Here is a 17,255-nt window from a genome sequence, read left to right on the forward strand (position 1 = left end):
TGCTTCTGCCAGCCCAGCATTTCTCATGATGTACTCTGCATATAAGTTAAATAAGCAGGGTGACAATATACAGCCTTGACGTACTCCTTTTTTTATTTGGAACCAGTCTGTTGTTCCATGTCCAGTTCTAACTGTTGCTTCCTGACCTGCATATAGGTTTCTCAAGAGGCAGTTCAGGTGGTCTGGTATTCCCATCTCTTTCAGAATTTTCCACAGTTTATTGTGATCCACATAGTCAAAGGCTTTGGCATAGTCAATAAAGCAGAATTAGATGTTTTTCTGGAACTCTCTTGCTTTTTCCATGATCCAGCGGATGTTGGCAATTTGATCTCTGGTTCCTCTGCTTTTTATAAAACCAGTTTGAACATCTGGAAGTTCATGGTTTGTGTATTGCTGAAGCCTGGCTTGGAGAATTTTGAGCATTACTTTACTAGCATGTGAGATGAGTGCAATTGTGCGGTAGTTTGAGCATTCTTTGGCATTGCCTTTCTTTGGGATTGGAATGAAAACTGGCCACTGCTGAGTTTTCCAAATTTGCTGGCATATTGAGTGCAACACTTTCACAGCATCATATTCCAGGATTTGAAATAGCTCAACTGGAATTCCATCACCTCCACTAGCTTTGTTTGTAGTGATGCTTTCTAAAGCCCACTTGACTTCACATTCCAGGATGTCTGGCTCTAGGTGAGTGATCACACCATTGTGATTATCTGGGTCATGAAGATCTTTTTTGTACAGTTCTTCTGTGTATTCTTGCCACCTCTTCTTAATATCTTCTGCCTCTGTCAGGTCCATACCATTTCTGTCCTTTATCAAGCACATCTTTGCATGAAATGTTCCCTTGGTATCTCTAATTTTCTTGAAGAGATCTCTAGTCTTTCCCATTCTGTTGTTTTTCTCTATTTCTTTGCATTGATTGCTGAGGAAGGCTTTCTTATCTCTCCTTGCTATTCTTTGGAACTCTGCATTCAGATGCTTATATCTTTCCTTTTCTCCTTTGCTTTTCACTCCTCTTCTTTTCACAGCTACTTGTAAGGCCTCCTCAGAGCCATTTTGCTTTTTTGCATTTCTTTTCCATGGAGATGGTCTTGATCCCTGTCTTCTGTACAATGTCATGAACCTCCGTCCATAGTTCATCAGGTACTCTATCTATCAGATCTAGTCCCTTAAATCTATTTCTCACTTCCACTGTATAATCATAAGGAATTTGATTTAGGTCGTACCTGAATGGTCTAGTGGTTTTCCCTACTTTCTTCAATTTAAGTCTGAATTTGGCAATAAGGAGTTCATGATCCGAGCCACAGTCAGCTCCTGGTCTTGTTTTTGCTGACTGTATAAAGCTTCTCCCTCTTTGGCTGCAAAGAATATAATCAATCTGATTTCTGTGTTGACCATCTGGTGATGTCCATGTGTAGAGTCTTCTCTTGTGTTGTTGGAAGAGGGTGTTTGCTATGACCAGTGAGTTCTCTTGGCAGAACTCTATTAGCCTTTGCCCTGCTTCATTCTGTATTCCAAGGCCAAATTTGCCTGTTACTCCAGGTGTTTCTTGACTTCAACTTTTGCATTCCATTCCCCTATAATGAAAAGGACATCTTTTTTGGGTGTTAGTTCTAAAAGGTCTTGTAGGTCTTCATAGAACTGTTCAACTTCAGCTTCTTCAGTATTACTGGTTGGGGCATAGACTTGGATTACTGTGATATTGAATGGTTTGCCTTGGAAATGAACAGAGATCATTCTGTCATTTTTGAGATTGTATCCAAGCACTGCATTTCAGACTCTTTTGTTGACCATGATGACTACTCCATTTCTTCTGAGGGATTCCTGCCCACAGTAGTAGATATAGTGGTCACCCTAGTTAAATTCACCCTTTCCAGTCCATTTTAGTTCACTGATTCCTAGAATGTCGACGTTCACTCTTGCTGTCCCTGTTTGACCACTTCCAATTTGCCTTGATTCATGGACCTAACAATCCAGGTTCCTATGCAATATTGCTTTTTACAGCATCCAACCTTGTTTCTATCACCAGTCACATTCCAACTGGGTATTGTTTTTGCTTTGGCTCGATCCCTTCATTCTTTGTGGAGTTACTTTCTCCACTGATCTCCAGTAGCATATTGGGCACCTACGACCTGGGGAGTTCCTCTTTCAGTATCCTATCATTTTGCCTTTTCATACTGTTCATGGGGTTCTCAAGGCTAGAATACTGAAGTGATTTGCCATTCTCTTCTCCAGTGGACCACATTCTGTCAGATGTGACCCATCAGTGACCAGGATATGGGCAAGGAAACTGTGAAGCTATTGTTGTCTTATTTTCCTCAAGGTTGCATTCAATTACCTATACAGAGTCATCCTGAACTACAAGTTTTCAGATGTCATCAGGATGGCTGGTGGTTACGATGATGGACTGTGTAGTTGCTTCTTCACTTGTCTGTTTTCCTTTCTAGATTACAGCTGTATGATGACAGGTACTGAGTCTAACATATACAATAGGGATACACACAGAACTTTTCACAGCACCTAAAACGTACTTAGCCACTTAACAAACTGCTGCTAAATGAATGAACAAATAAATGCATCATCAGGTGCGTCCAAAGAAGATGATGCTGAAAGGGCAGTTGAGGGCCGGATTGTATATGGCCATGAATGTCACAGTAAGGTGCGTAGAATGGAAATTAAGCGCATTTTGAACTTGCTGCTCTGACACTGAAGATGTAGCTATCTTTTTCTGATGTACTAATATTCTTTATAGGCTTCCTTGGTGGCTCAGACAGTAAAGCGTCTGCCTGCAATGCAGGAGACCCGAGTTCAATCCCTGGGTTGGGAAGATCCCCTGGAGAAGGAAATGGCAACCCACTCCAGTATTCTTGCCTGGAAAACCCCATGGACAGAGGAGCCTGGTAGGCTACAGTCCATGGTGTCGCAGAGAGTTGGACACGACTGAGCAACTTTACTTGGACTTTCAAGTATTCTTTATTTTATGAAAAGAATAGACAGGTAGTACATGCTATACAAAGAATTAAGAAAATTGTTCTCTAAGGTAAAACACAAGCAGAAATTATTGAAAGTGTGAGATGTCAAACATTAATTCACAACAGCAACTTTAAAAAATGATCTACCATAAAAGCATAAGATTTTGATAGTGTTTGTTAAGTAGGAACCTCATTGCTGTTAAGTGAGGCTTCATTTTGTTGGTAATTGTAATAATAATGGAATTGTATGAGTAGTGAATGAACAGTCTCATGGAATTGATGCCACTGACATTTATGATGTTGCAAGACCATCTTCTAAACTGTGACCAGTAGGCTAATATTTGAACCACTGAGGTCTGAATCGTATCAAGCAGGAACAATGATAAGACAATTACTAAGCAAAAGTATACTAAAAAGATTTAATGTAAAAAGATTTTTAGATTGCAACTGGTGCAACTGATAAGTCTGGCATCAATTCAGTCCAGAACATTTTCACACCGAGAGTCAGAAAAACTCTCAGCTCTGCTGAGAGTGACTGTAGCTGTATTTTAATTTTTGGCCATTTGGTTCTGTAACTGAAGCCATGCAAAGGGAAAAACATTTTATTTCAAGGTCATATTTAATAAATGCCAACTCTTCTCACACAAGCTTCAAAACTTTGGTCACAAGAAGACAATGTGTTTTTCTTGTTTTGTATGCAGGCCCATGCATGGACTTAAACTATAACTAAGAAGAAACAAAGACAGTGACACAGACATGGAGCCAAAAGAGCTTCTGATCAAATTTCATACCATTTTCAGTTCAATTTACACAGTACTGAAATAGGCCACAAACATTTGTCATTCCCTAATACTGAGGGATATTCCCCTCCTCCCCACTTGTGACAAATAAACAAAACTATGATAATAACAATGAACAAAAAAATGATAACAACTGAGGTTATCTCAGACTTCCTCAGTCATGGCACCACTGGCATGTGGGGTGACTTGCGTATTGTAGTGGCTGCCCTGTGCACTGCAGGCTATGCAGCAGCATGCCTGGTACCATTAGGTGTCAGTAGAACCTTCCCAGTCATGAAACAAAATGTCCCAGACATTACCAATGTCCCCTGGGCAAAATAACCCTTGGTTGAGAATCAGTGGGTTGCTGCTGTATGGTTTAGCATTTAAAGGGAGAATGAGGAAAGTACTTACTTAGCCTCCTATCAAAGATACAGAATTTAGCAGGCTCTTCACTTGAGCTGTTTGAGTATTTTAAGTTAACATTGCAAACTACAATTCCCTCGACTTCCCTCATAAAGATATTACCTCAAATAACCATCTCTCTAATGATGACTTCGGAGAAGGCAATGGCACCCCACTCCAGTACTCTTGCCTGGAAAATCCCATGGACAGAGGAGCCTGGTAGGCTGCAGTCCATGGGGTCGCTAGAAGTCGGACACGACTGAGCGACTTCACTTTCACTTTTCACTTTCATGCATTGGAGAAGAAAATGGCAACCCACTCCAGTGTTCTTGCCTGGAGAATACCAGGGATGGGGGGGCCTGGTGGGCTGCCATCTCTGGGATCGCACAGAGTCGGACAGGACTGAAGTGACTTAGCAGCAGCAGCAGGAGCAGCAATGATGACTTCCAAATTGATATCTCCAGTGAGAAACTCTCCTTCTAAATGTTGGTTTGCTCCAGGGTTCTGGTCTTTTTAAAAATCTTTTTCTACATACATTTACTGGCAGGCAATCTCATTTAATGGCATGGATTTCAATACCATCTCTGTACACCAATACATCTAAATTTCACTCCCTGGAGCTCTCTTCTACCTGTCTTACTCAAAATCTCCACTTGAATATCTACTGCCTCACTTAAAATCTCTACTTGGCAATCTAATTAGCATCTTAAATTTAATACATCCCAACTCCGACTCAATGGACATGCGTTTGAGTGAACTACAGGAGTTGGTGATGAACAGGGAGGCCTGGCGTGCTGTGATTCATGGGGTCGCAAAGAATCGGACACAACTGAGCGACTGAACTGAACTGAACTGAACTTCTAAAGATCTCCTCCACCACAACAGAGCAAACAATGAAAAATTGTCAGATGTCTGAAAAAAGCCTCTAACATAAATTTGTTAACATAAACTTTCCCCCCAAAATTAAGGAGGGGAAAACTTTGGAGGAAATATAGCTTATACAAAGTGAAGAAGACTATTACCCTTTCCACAAAACAAACAAGATGCAACATTCTTGTAAAGATATATTACATCCATGAAGCAAGAATAGGATACAATTAAAAGGAACATTCAGAAACAAAATGAGCTCTTGGATATGAAAGACATGACAGCATAAGCAGAAAACTTTGGAAGATAAAGTAAAGTAAATCTTCAAAGAAAAAATTAAAGCAAAAAGACAAAGGGATGGAGGATAAGATGATTAGAGGACCAGCATGAATAATGGGAGCTCCAGAAAGAGGGGACAGAAAAGAATGGAGGGAACTTTCATCAATGAAATAATAAGAAAAAAATTTAACAACAGAAGGACATAGTTGTTAGATTAGAAAAACCTTCCAAGTGCCAAGCAGAAAGATGAATATATATTGATACCAAAGCATGTCATTTGAAACTTTTGAGACACTAAGAACAGAAAAATAGATCCTACTAGTTTCCAGAGAGAGAAGGAAAGAGGTGACATATAAAGGAGTAGGAGTTGAAAGGATTAGGAGTTAGAATGGAGAAAGATTTGGGCTTTTCAGCATGGGGAGAAGATGACGATGAAGTAATATCTTCAAAGTTCTAAAGGAAAATTATTTCTAATGTAGAACTCTATATACAACCAAATTATCCATCAACTGTAACAACAAAGACATTTTTTTAAATGCAAGATTTAGAAAAAGTTTTTTCCTTCTGTAACACTATGCAAATGTGTCACTACCAAAGAGAGGTAGAGAATGTGCTCTACCAAAAAAGAGAAAAAAACCAACAAAATAGAGATATGGGATACATGTAATAGAAGATCAAATGCAAGAGGGAGGCAAAAGGATTTCTCAATAGGATAATGAAGGGAAAATCCTTGATGACAGCAGTATGCAAGATTTACAGGAAAACCCAAACACTTGGAGCAGCTGGGACTCAAAGGACCTAGATTTATGTTGCTGTTCTATCATTTTTCTAACTTGAGGTAAGAATGCCCACGTGAGTCTGATCTAGGTTCCTATTTGTATTGGCTTGTTGTAATCACATTCTCTGGAGAAGGGCAAGGCAACCCACTCCAGTATTCTTGCCTGGAAAATCTCATGGACAGAGGAGCCTGGTGGGCTACAGTCCATAGGGATCGCAAGAGTTGGACACGACTCAGCGACTAAACCACCACCACCAATCACATTCTGTTGAAATTCCTGCTTTTTGCTCCTGACCCACACTACTCCCTATCAGATGCCTAGTTGCCATGATTTCTGTTCTTACTATGTGACCATGTACATTGACAGCCTAAGAAGCAGTTCCTGTATACTCTCAAGAGATAAAACAAGGTTGTGATCCAGAAAATATTCACCTATCTACTTTAGGGATCCTAATAATGGCAATCTTGACCTTTCTTTAAGTAGACTTTCTACTTTTGGCTTTCTACTTAGTTATTCAAAGCTAAATATTATATTTGTTGTTGTTGTTAAGTCAGTATGTCATGTCTGACTCTTTTGCGACCCCATGGACTATAGCTTGCCAGCCAGGCTCTTCTGTCCATGGGATTTCCCGGGCAAGAATACTGGAGTGGATTGCCATTTCCTTCTACAGGGGATCTTCTTGACCCAAGGACTGAACACACATCTCCTGCATTGGCAGGCAGATTCTTTACCATTCAACCACCAGGGAAGTCCAAACATTATATTAAGGACAAATATATACTTGAAAAAACTATAGAGAAAAGCAAGAAGATTATTAAAATAAAATTCAGAATTTTTAATATAAAAGTCATTTTCCTTTGGGAAAAAGGGTGGGAAATGATATAGGGGATGGGTACATTAGGGTTACAAAGAGAGCATTTGTTTCTTAATGTGGGTGGTAGATACGCAAGTATTCATTATGTTATTATTCTTTAAGCTGTATTTAAATTTTTATAACCTCTTCTATATATGTGATAAATGATAAATGCCATGTAAAAGATTAAATAACACATTTTAAGAGTGATGAGTACTTTTTACAGAAAAATCAAACCTAAGTGGAAGGTAAACACAATATATTCTACAAATGTTTATGTGCTCTCCTTTCTTTTGTCAGCTTCTTTAATAAAGTTAAATTATATAAGGTAATAATAACAAATTACTTGGTGTGTTAGTAACATATATGCAGGTTGTAAGTACTATAATAATAGCACAAAAATGGGGAAAGAGGAAATAAAGCTATTTCTGTGGAGTAGCATTTCTATGTTTAACTGGCATTAGATTAGTACAAATATGAAGGAGACTTGTATAAGTTAAGGTGTATATGGTAAGCCTTAGAGTAATCATTAAAAAAGAAGTTTTTTTAAGTTAATTAAAATACTAAAACTAGAAAATTCTTAAATAGTCAAAATATTTATTTAAAGTAAAAGAAAGCTGAAGGAGGAATAAAGAAAAAAAGAAATAAAACATAAAAACAAAAAATAAAATGGCAGCTATAAATCAAGGTATATAAATTATAAAAATAAAAGAATAAATTAAATTGTACAATTAAAAGCTAGAAACTTCCAGGCAAATAAAAAATAAGATTCAACTACATGCTATCTACAGAATATACAGTTTTGGTTCAAAGATAAAAATAGGTTGAAAGTAAAAGGACAGGAAAAGATATATCATGCAAACAGCAACTATTAATATAAGAAAATGGGAGTGGCTATACTATGTTAGACAAAACAGACTTTGAAATTTTAAAAATTGCTAGAGATAAAGAGGGATTTTTATAAGAACAGAAGAGTCAACCCATCAGGAGGATATAACAATTATAAACATATATACTTGCCACCAGAGCTCCAAAATATGTGAAGCAAAAATGGACAGTTGAAGGGAGAAACAGAAAATTTCAACAATAATCATTTCAGTTATGGATAGAACAGCTATGTAAAAGATCAACAAGGAAAAAGACTAGAACAACACCACAAATCAACTAGACCTGGTAGACAAACGTTTTATTCCAAAAGAACAGAATATACATTTTTCTCAAGTGCACATGAAACATTATCCAGGATAGATCATATGCTAGGCTATAAAACAAGCCTCAGTTAGTACAAAAGGACTGAAAAAACATATTTTTCTGATCACAATTGAGCAAAATTAAATATTAATGACAAGATAAATTTGAGGAACTTCTAAATCTGTGAAAATTAAACAAAGCATTCCTAAAAAAAAAAAAAAAAAACCAACAATAAGGCTAAGAAGAAATTACAAGGGAAATTAGAAAATAGTTTTAGAAGAATGACAATGAAACACACAACACACCAAAACAAAAGGGATACAGCTAAAGCAGCACTTACCAGAAAATCTTTTGCTATAAATGCCTACATTATAAAGGAAAAAAGATCTCAAATAAAAAACCTAATCTCCACTTTAAGACAGTGAAAAGAGTAAACCAATACAAAGCAAGCAGAAGGAAATAAATGATGAGGATTAGAGTGGAAATTAATGAAATAAAGAGTAGAGCAACTCCCTTGGAGTCAGTGGTTAATACTCCATGCTTCCACTGCAGGGGGTGTGGATTGGTTCCCTGGTCGGGGAACTAAGATCCTGCATGCCAATTGGCAAAAAAAAAGAAAAAAGAAGAAGAAGAAAAGAAAATTTATTGAACTGAATAAAAATGAACATGCAGCATATCAACATGAATTATAACAAAAGAGTAGAAAAACAGTAGAGAAAATCAACCTAACCAAAGCTGGTTCTTTGAAAAGAGCAACAAAATTAACAAAGTTTTAGTTAAGCTCTTTCCAAAAAAGAGAAGACTCAAATTGCTAAAATCACAAATGAAACAGGAGACATTACTTCCAACATTCAATAAGTGGAAGGGAATACTAAGGGATCATCTCCTAAGATTCAGTTTGGTCTCTCACTTTATCCTTTAAACCTACCAGCCAGAACCTAAGTGTCACTCTAAGTGAAGGCCATCAAAGGCCTAATTACTAAGGAGGTCTTCAGAAATCATTATGAGAGAGAATTAGGAGGAATTCAAGCTCCTGCATTGAGTTACAGAGTCGCTCAGTCATGTCTGACTCTTTGTGACCCATGGACTGCAGCACACCAGGCTTCCCTGTCTGTCACAAACTCCCAGAGCTTGCTCAAACTCATGTCCATCGAGTCAGTGATGCCATCCAACCATCTCATCCTCTGTTGTCCCCTTCTCCTCCCGCCTTCAATCTTTCCCAGCATCAGGGTCTTTACCAATGAGTCAGTTCTTCGAATCAGGTGGCCAAAGTATTGCAGGTTCAGCTTTAGCCTCAGTCCTTCCAGTGAATATTCAGGACTGATTTCCTTTAGGATGGACTGATTTGATCTCCTTGCAGTCCAAGGGACTCTTTAAGAGCCTTCTCCAACACCACAGTTCAAAAGCATCAATTCTTCAGCACTCAGTTTTCTTTATGGTCCAACTCTCACATCCATACATGACTACTAGAAAAACTATAGCTTTGATTAGACAGACCTTTGTCAGCAAAGTAATGTCTCTGCTTTTTAATATACTGTCTAGGTTGGTCATAGCTTTTCTTCCAAGGAGCAAGTGTCTTTTAATTTCATGACTGCAGTCACCACCTGCAGTGATTTTGGAGCCCAAGAAAATAAAGTCTCTCACTATTTCCATTGTTTCCCCATATATTTGCCATGATGGGACCAGATGCCACGATCTTAGTTTTTTGTATGTTAAGTTTTAAGCCAGCTTGTTCACTCTCTTCTTTCACTTTTATCAAGAGGCTCTTTAGTTCTTCTTCACTTTCTGCCATAAGGGTGGTGTCATCTGCATATCTGAGGTTATTGCTATTTCTCCTGGCAATCTTGATTCCAGTTTGTGCTTCATCCAGCCCGGTATTTTGCATGATGCACTCTGCATATAAGTTAAACAAGCAGGGTGACAATATAAAGCCTTGATGTACTCCTTTCCCAATTTGGAACCAGTCCATGTCTGGTTCTAACTGTTGCTTCCTGACCTGCATACAGATTTCTCAGGAGGCAGGAAAGATGGTCTGGTGTTCCCATCTCTTGAAGAATTTCCCACAGTTTGTCATGATCCACACAGTCAAGGGCTTTAGCATAGCCAATGAAGCAGATGTTTTTCTGGAACTCTCTTGCTTTTTCGATGATCCAATGGATGTTGGCAATTTGTTCTCTGGTTCCTCTGACTTTTCTAAATCCAGCTTGAACATCTAGAAGTTCTCAGTTCACATACTGTTGAAGCCTGGCTTGGAGAATTTTGAGCATTACTTTGCCAGCATGTGAGATGAGTGCAATTGTGTGATAGTTTGAACTTTCTTTGGGATTGGAATGAAATCTGACCTTTTCCAGACCTGTGGCCACTGCTGAGTTTTCCAAATTTGCTGGCATATTGAGTGCAACACTTTCACAGCATCATCTTTTAGGATTTGAAATAGTTCAACTGGAATTCTATCACCTCCACTAGCTTTGTTTGTAGTGATGCTTCCTAAGGCCCACTTGACTTCATATTCCAGGATATCTGGCTCTAGGTGAGTGATCATACCACTATGGTTATCTGGGTCATGAAGATCTTTTTTGTATAGTTCTTCTGTGTATTCTTGCTACCTCTTGTTAATATCTTCTGCTTCTGTTAGGTCCATACCATTTCTGTCCTTTATTGTGCCCATCTTTGCACGAAATGTTCCCTTGGTATCTCTAATTTTCTTGAAGAGATTTTTAGTCTTTCCCATTTTATTGTTTTCCTTTATTTCTTTGCACTGATCACTGAGGAAGGCTTTCTTATCTCTCCTTGCGATTCTTTGGAACTCCACATTCAGATGGGTATATCTTTCCTTTTCTCCTTTGCCTTTCGCTTCTCTTCTTTTTTCATCTATTTGTAAGGCCTCCTCAGACAACCATTTTGCCTTTTTGCATTTCTTTTTGGGGGGATGGTCTTGATTACTGCCTCCTGTACAATGTCATGAACCTCCACCCATAGTTCTTTAGGCACTCTGTTTATCAGATCTAATCCCTTGAATCTATTTGTCACTTTGGGATTTGATTTAGGTCATACCTGAATGATCTAGTGATGGTGATTGCAGCCATGAAATTAAAAGACGCTTGCTCCTTGGAAGGAAAGTTATGATGACCAACCTAGACAGCATATTAAAAAGCAGAGATATTACTTTTCCAGCAAAGGTCCGTCTAGTCAAGGCTATGGTTTTTCCAGTAGTCATGTACGGATGTGAGAGTTGGACTATAAAGAAAGCTGAGTGCTGAAGAATTGATGGTTTTGAACTGTGGTGTTGGAGAAGACTCTTGACAGTCCCTTGGACTGCAAGGAGATCCAACCAGTCCATCCTAAAGGAGATCAGTCCTGGGTGTTCATTGGAAGGACTGATGTTGAAGTTGAAACTCCAATATTTTGGCCACCTGATGCAAACAACTGACTCATTTGAAAAGACCCTGATGCTGGGAAAGATTGAAGGCAGGAGGAGAAGGGGACAACAGAGAATGAGGTGGTTGGATGGCATCACTGACTCAATGGACATGAGTTTGAGTAAACTCTGGGAGTTGGTGATGGACAGGGAGGCATGGTGTGCTGCAGTCCAAGGGGTCACAAAGAGTCAGACATGACTGAGCAACTGAATTGACTGAGTGACCATTCTCTGGATTTTGTGTATATTTTCAACAGCTACTTATTAGATTGATAATGAACTATACCAGCATACCATGTTTTGATAATGGATCCTACCTGAATATCATTACAGACTTTAAGGGGTATAGCAGTGAGGTGACACAATAAATCTAATTCTCTGTGGGAAAAGAGAAGAAAAAAAACAACAACCAAGTGTCAGAACAAAACAAAAAATAATAGAACTGAAAGTCAGCAATGTACACATTCCAAACTAATAAATATCATCTAAGATTAGAATTTTTTTAAGAAAGGATAGATCTTCCTTTCAATTTAAAATGTGGGGCTTTTCATGAATTTTGACATTTCTAGAGCTCAAAGGGTCTCCTGTGTCGCTTAAATACTAGTGGGGGAGAGAGAAGCATTCACTTAAATGTGAACGTGAATGGCGCCCCCTGTTGAAAACTACCTGAACTTCTGATTCCTAAATCCATCTCTGCCTTCCAGAAAAATTACAAGTGCTTAAGATGGTTCAATGGCACCCCACTCCAGTACTCTTGCCTTGAAAATCCCATGGACGGAGGAGCCTGGTAAGCTGCAGTCCAGGGGGTCGCGAAGAGTCGGACACGACTGAGCGACTTCACTTTCACTCTTCAGTTTCATGCATTGGAGAAGGAAATGGCAACCCACTCCAGTATTCTTGCCTGGAGAATCCCAGGGACGGGGGAGCCTAGTGGGCTGCCACCTTGGGGTCGCACAGAGTCGGACAGGACTGAAGCGACTTAGCAGAAGAGCAGCAGCAAGATGGTTCATAATAAGGCCTCTCTTCTTGCTTTAGCTTCTGCACTCCAGATTTTTGGCTGCCATCCTGATTTATTTAACATCAGCTCATTGTCAAGCTCCTTCTCCCCATTCCTCCTGGGGTTTGCACAAGTTGCTCTCTTTGCCAAGCAAAATTTTCCCCACTCCCATACTCCTTGACTAAGTTCTTTGGTTCTTACAAGACTTAAGGAAGGATGAGGCATCATTTGGCAAAGGTCATTTGCCTAATGACCTTTGCCTAATACTGTCCAGGGTACCAGCTGGGAAATGGGAAGCTGGAATGGAGGAACGGTGTCCTTAGAGACCACGTTTTTAAAAAGAATTCACCGTATTTCCCTAGCATTCAGCACAGTAAGTGCTAAATTCTCTTAAACTATGTGTTAAAAATATGTGGTGAAATGCAGCCCTTTCAGGCAGGCCACAGCCGAAGTTTCTTCCGCTGCTTTGGCTTTCCTGTCACAACCGGAGGACTATTCTCAGCCAGGACTCCGAGGCCGCTCTCATTCCCGTAACCTCTCGGGTGCATCTGAAGCCTAAACTGCGTTCCCTCAGAGGTTCATCTACGTCTGACCTGTCTGGCCCCTGAAGAAGAGAATTCGCCTCAGAAACGGGCCGTGCGAAGGAAGAGCGTGCGAGGCACACTAGTTCAAAGCCAGACGGCCAGCAATGGACATGCGGGGGCTTGGTGACATGGGTCTCTCAGGTCGTCCTCAGACCCAGCCCCCGCGGAGTGTGTCAAGGCCTGAGCATGAGTCGTCCGCTTCGCCTCAGAGAAAAGAGCAGGGCCTCTCGCCGCCGGCAGCGGGAAATCTCGCCTCGCGCGGGCTCCCGCGGGCTCCCACCCGCCTTTGCGCGCCCGCGGCCCTGGCCGACTAAGAGGCGGGAAGCCTGGTCCCGCCCCCAAGCTCCGGGGCGGGGCGTGACCGCTGCAGGCTCCGCCCACGCGGCGCGCACGGCCCCACGGCAACCGGCACAACACAACAAAATGGCTGCTGCGCCGCTGGGCGCCTGAAGGGAACTGCCGGCACCTCTCCGCTCGGCCTCGCTCTTTCGTGGTGAGTGCCAGGCCTGGTCTAGGCCGTTCTCCGGCCTCCAGGCGGAGCGGGTGGGGACCAGCGGCGAAGGCGGGAAGGCCTGGACCCAGCGAGGGATGGATTCGGGGCGGGGGCGTGTGCCTTGGAGTTGGGATTGGATGGGAAGGAGGGGAGGGCCCGGAACCGGCGTGGGGCGGGGGAGGAGGATGGAGGGAGGTTTGGATTAGAAGTGAGGAGGTTCCGGGGTGGGGGCTTTGGGATGAAGGGCCGGAGTGTGGGGAGGTGTGGACGCGGGGGTTCGGCGAGTGAAAGGTAGGGTCCCGCTGCCGAGCGGAGCGGGGTGGAGATGTGCCAGGTGTCTGCGGGGAATGGCTGGGATACAGGATGGTGTGGGTACCCTGACGGGCGTCCTGAAATCGACCGGAACACAGTACATGGAGAAAAAGGAGAGTTGGGATATGGGGAATAAAAAGAAGGGGAAGAGCAAATACTTTGTCTTATAACGGTTAAGGGACAGGTGCGTTTTCAAGTCAAAGCTTGGCTTCACGTCTTGATTCTGCCACCTGTGCTACTGACCGTCTGTGAGGTTTGGGCTTGCTCATGTTTTCTCGTTTGTGAAAATACTCGCTGACTACTTTTGAGTGTACCTTGTGTGCCAGATTCGGTTCTGCATCCTTTAGTCCTTCCCATTAACTGATTTAGAATTTAACTTGAACGAGGTTATCATTCCCATCTTAAAAGTGATGAAACTGTGGATCAGAGAAGTTAAATAATTTGTCTGTGTCACACAGAAAGTGGAAAATTAACCTTTGAACTCAGACTTAATTGTAGAACCCAAGCTCTTAGTTCTTCAGGATACATTTTCACTTATAAATGAGGTTAATAATGATCATAATACACATTATCTGCAAGAATTTGGTAATGTCTTTTAGAGTGCTTAGCACAGGCCTTTCTTCACTCATTCAACAAATATTTATTGTGCACCAAACAATACAGCCTCTACTGTATTGTAGCCTCAACTCTAGAAGGAGAAACAAGCAATAATCAAGTTGTTTCACAAATAATCATTTAATTCTACTTGTAAGGTGTTGGGAAGGATGCTATTTGGAGCAGAGACCTGATCCTGTTGTGTGTTTTGAGTGTGGAAGTCCTGCCTTCCCAGCCCTGTATTCTTAGAGCCTCACAGTTCTTGGTGCCTTAAAGTTGTGGAATAAAATGGAATGACTGAAAAAAAATAAACTCATGGAAAGGTTTGGGAAGCTTTTTTTCTCCCATACCTGAGTAGCATGGAGAGAGATGTAAGAGGAGAGTTCGGGATGTTAATAGGATATGGAGGGACACAGATGTCAGGGTGTTAGAAGGGAGAGGCACATAGATAGCCAGTTGGGTTGAGATGAAGTGGAATGGATGGAGACTGGAGTATTTTGTTTGAAGAGGGGATAATTAGAAGCCAGAGTATTCGAATGAATTAGGATGTCAGAATATTTGCTGTGATGAGCAGTTTGGGAAATCAGGATGAATACAGAAATGTGGAGGCAGGACACTAGAGAGAACTGTAGAGAAATGGAGAAGACTAGTACAGTGTTAGGGAAGAGACTTTGTGGGAGAACTTGGCAATCAGAATGGGATGAAGGGTGGGAGGCAAAGGTTGACGAGCACAGGATGGGAGAATTGCCCTTGGTGAAGAATAGGAGTCAGGGTATTTGAAAGGACTAGTTGGAGAATAAGAGTGTTTAAATGTGTCAGAGGGTATGGGATGAAGTCGAATTATAGGGAAAGTACTGAGATGTGATTAAAGGGCTAAGGGGTGCCATGGAGAGGGATATGGAGGTCAAGAAACAGGGATGGATATTTGCTTATTGGAGTAGCTGGGAAGAGAGATGGAAGGTTTGGGAATTATAGAGATCTGCTTCATTTGGATGGAGAAGGCAATGGTACCCCACTCCAGTACTCTTGCCTGGAAAATCCCATGGATGGAGGAGCCTGGTAGGCTGCAGTCCATGGGGTTGCAGAGTCGGACACGACTGAGCGACTTAACTTTCACTTTTCACTTTCATGCATTGGAGAAGGAAATGGCAACCCACTCCAGTGTTCTTACCTGGAGAATCCCAGGGACGGGGGAGCCTGGCGGACTGCTGTCTATGGGGTCGCACAGAGTCGGACACGACTGAAGTGACTTAGCAGCAGCAGCAGCAACAGCCTAATTTGGAAAAGATAAGAGATGATCCAATCTTAGAAAGGCTGGATAGAGGTGAAGGTGTAGACTCTACTAAGCTGTGGTGGAGGGGATTGTTAGATCAAGGCCAGTTTCTGAATCTGAGAACAGGATGCTCAATCATATGACTTTGATTATCACATCATTCCAGTGGCTTTCTTTTATTCTGCAGACTTACCTTCTGGGTTTTCAAAATGTATCTCCAGCTCTGGACTTGTTTTGATTTCAGTTTATCCTGCCCCTTCACACACACTAGCCCTGCCTCTTGTCTCTGTCTTCTCTTTTCTATTGCTCGGTCTTTCTGTTGTTTATGTAATTGCAGACCACAGCCTTGGTCAAGCAACATCGCTCTCTCTCTTAAACTCGTGGTTCAAGGTTTTACTGCTGCCAGGTGTCCTTCCTCAAGTACAGTAAATCCTTAAGCCCATATTACTGAGTTAGCTCTTCTGTGAGATCGTATGTCCAGGCTTTACAGGGGCTATGGCGACCCAGGGAGGAGGTCTGGGAATGCACTGTGACTTCAAAGCCATCATTTAATCTTTCAGGTTACAATTCATTAAAGGAAGGAGTTGATTTTGATTTCTGGAATCCATTCTAATGTATTTATTTAACTCTGTTATTGAGTAAGGCAGAGTTTTTCTAATCAAGAGGGATCTCACGATATTCTAGTGAGGCCCAAAGAGTCTTGATCATTAGGATGTTGTGAGAGGAATTCAGGATGGTTCAATATTTTAAGAAGTTAGAGATAAGACTAAAGTGCAGGGTGTAGAATAATTGTGTTGCATAAAAATGTAGGATGTACGTGCATTTTTAAACCAAGAAACTAAAAATGTGTATAAAGCATATCTCTGGAGCATGTAGCATGCTGTCATTCTAATTTTATCATTTTCTGTCATGCTATGAGATAGAGAAAGACATACAGAAGTGGGAACTGGGCCCTGTACCACTCCTCTTTTATTTTTTAAGTCCTTTGCCCTTATGAAAATTGTATTTAACTCAGGAATGAATAAAATTGTGTTACTAAAGCACATGCCTCTTAGCTCTTTTCAAGCTTGAGTATATCATTATTTAGAAAGAGAGCACCAGTACAATATAACACAGAATGAGGCGTATTACAAAGAGACTTTTTGCCTTGGCAGAATGTTAAGATAGAAATTGTTTGCCACACTTGTGAAATTAGGTCCTAAAGCTTTGTGGTTAAGACATCAATAGCAGTTGTGTGAATTGAGGGAAGCTTTTCTGACCTTTGTGGATGATTTGACATGAAAAAACTAAAGAGAAAGTAAAGACATAGATTTGCAGTTTAAAGTGATCTAGATTGTGGAACAAGGCAGTTGTCCTTGTTGTACTGTATACCTGTGAAACAATAATCACTTTTTAAAAAAATTTAGCAGGTTTTTGCTACCTTCAAACTAGTCTCCTTAAGACGCTAGATCGTGAGTTCAGT

The 17,255-nt window shown here is 41.0% G+C and overlaps 1 protein-coding gene across 14 annotated transcripts in view; it reads left to right on the forward strand.

Annotated features, from left to right (window-relative positions):
• Positions 1-17,255, forward strand: part of CNTRL (centriolin) — a 136,831-nt gene that overhangs the window by 22,486 nt on the left and 97,090 nt on the right. For 5 of the 14 annotated variants that reach the window (XM_025282351.2, XM_025282347.2, XM_025282348.2 and 2 more), the window contains exon 1: positions 12,457-13,614. The exons of 1 other annotated variant lie outside the window; for it this stretch is intronic. The gene's annotated coding sequence lies outside the window, so the exon portion shown is untranslated. Of the gene's footprint in view, positions 1-12,452; positions 13,615-13,796; positions 13,906-17,255 lie in introns of those variants that run through there. 8 more of the 14 variants (XM_025282344.2, XM_025282349.3, XM_025282346.2 and 5 more) reach the window with 4 other exon arrangements.

The sequence above is a fragment of the Bubalus bubalis genome, chromosome 3 (assembly GCF_019923935.1).
Source record: "Bubalus bubalis isolate 160015118507 breed Murrah chromosome 3, NDDB_SH_1, whole genome shotgun sequence".
NCBI classification, from domain to species: domain Eukaryota; kingdom Metazoa; phylum Chordata; class Mammalia; order Artiodactyla; family Bovidae; genus Bubalus; species Bubalus bubalis.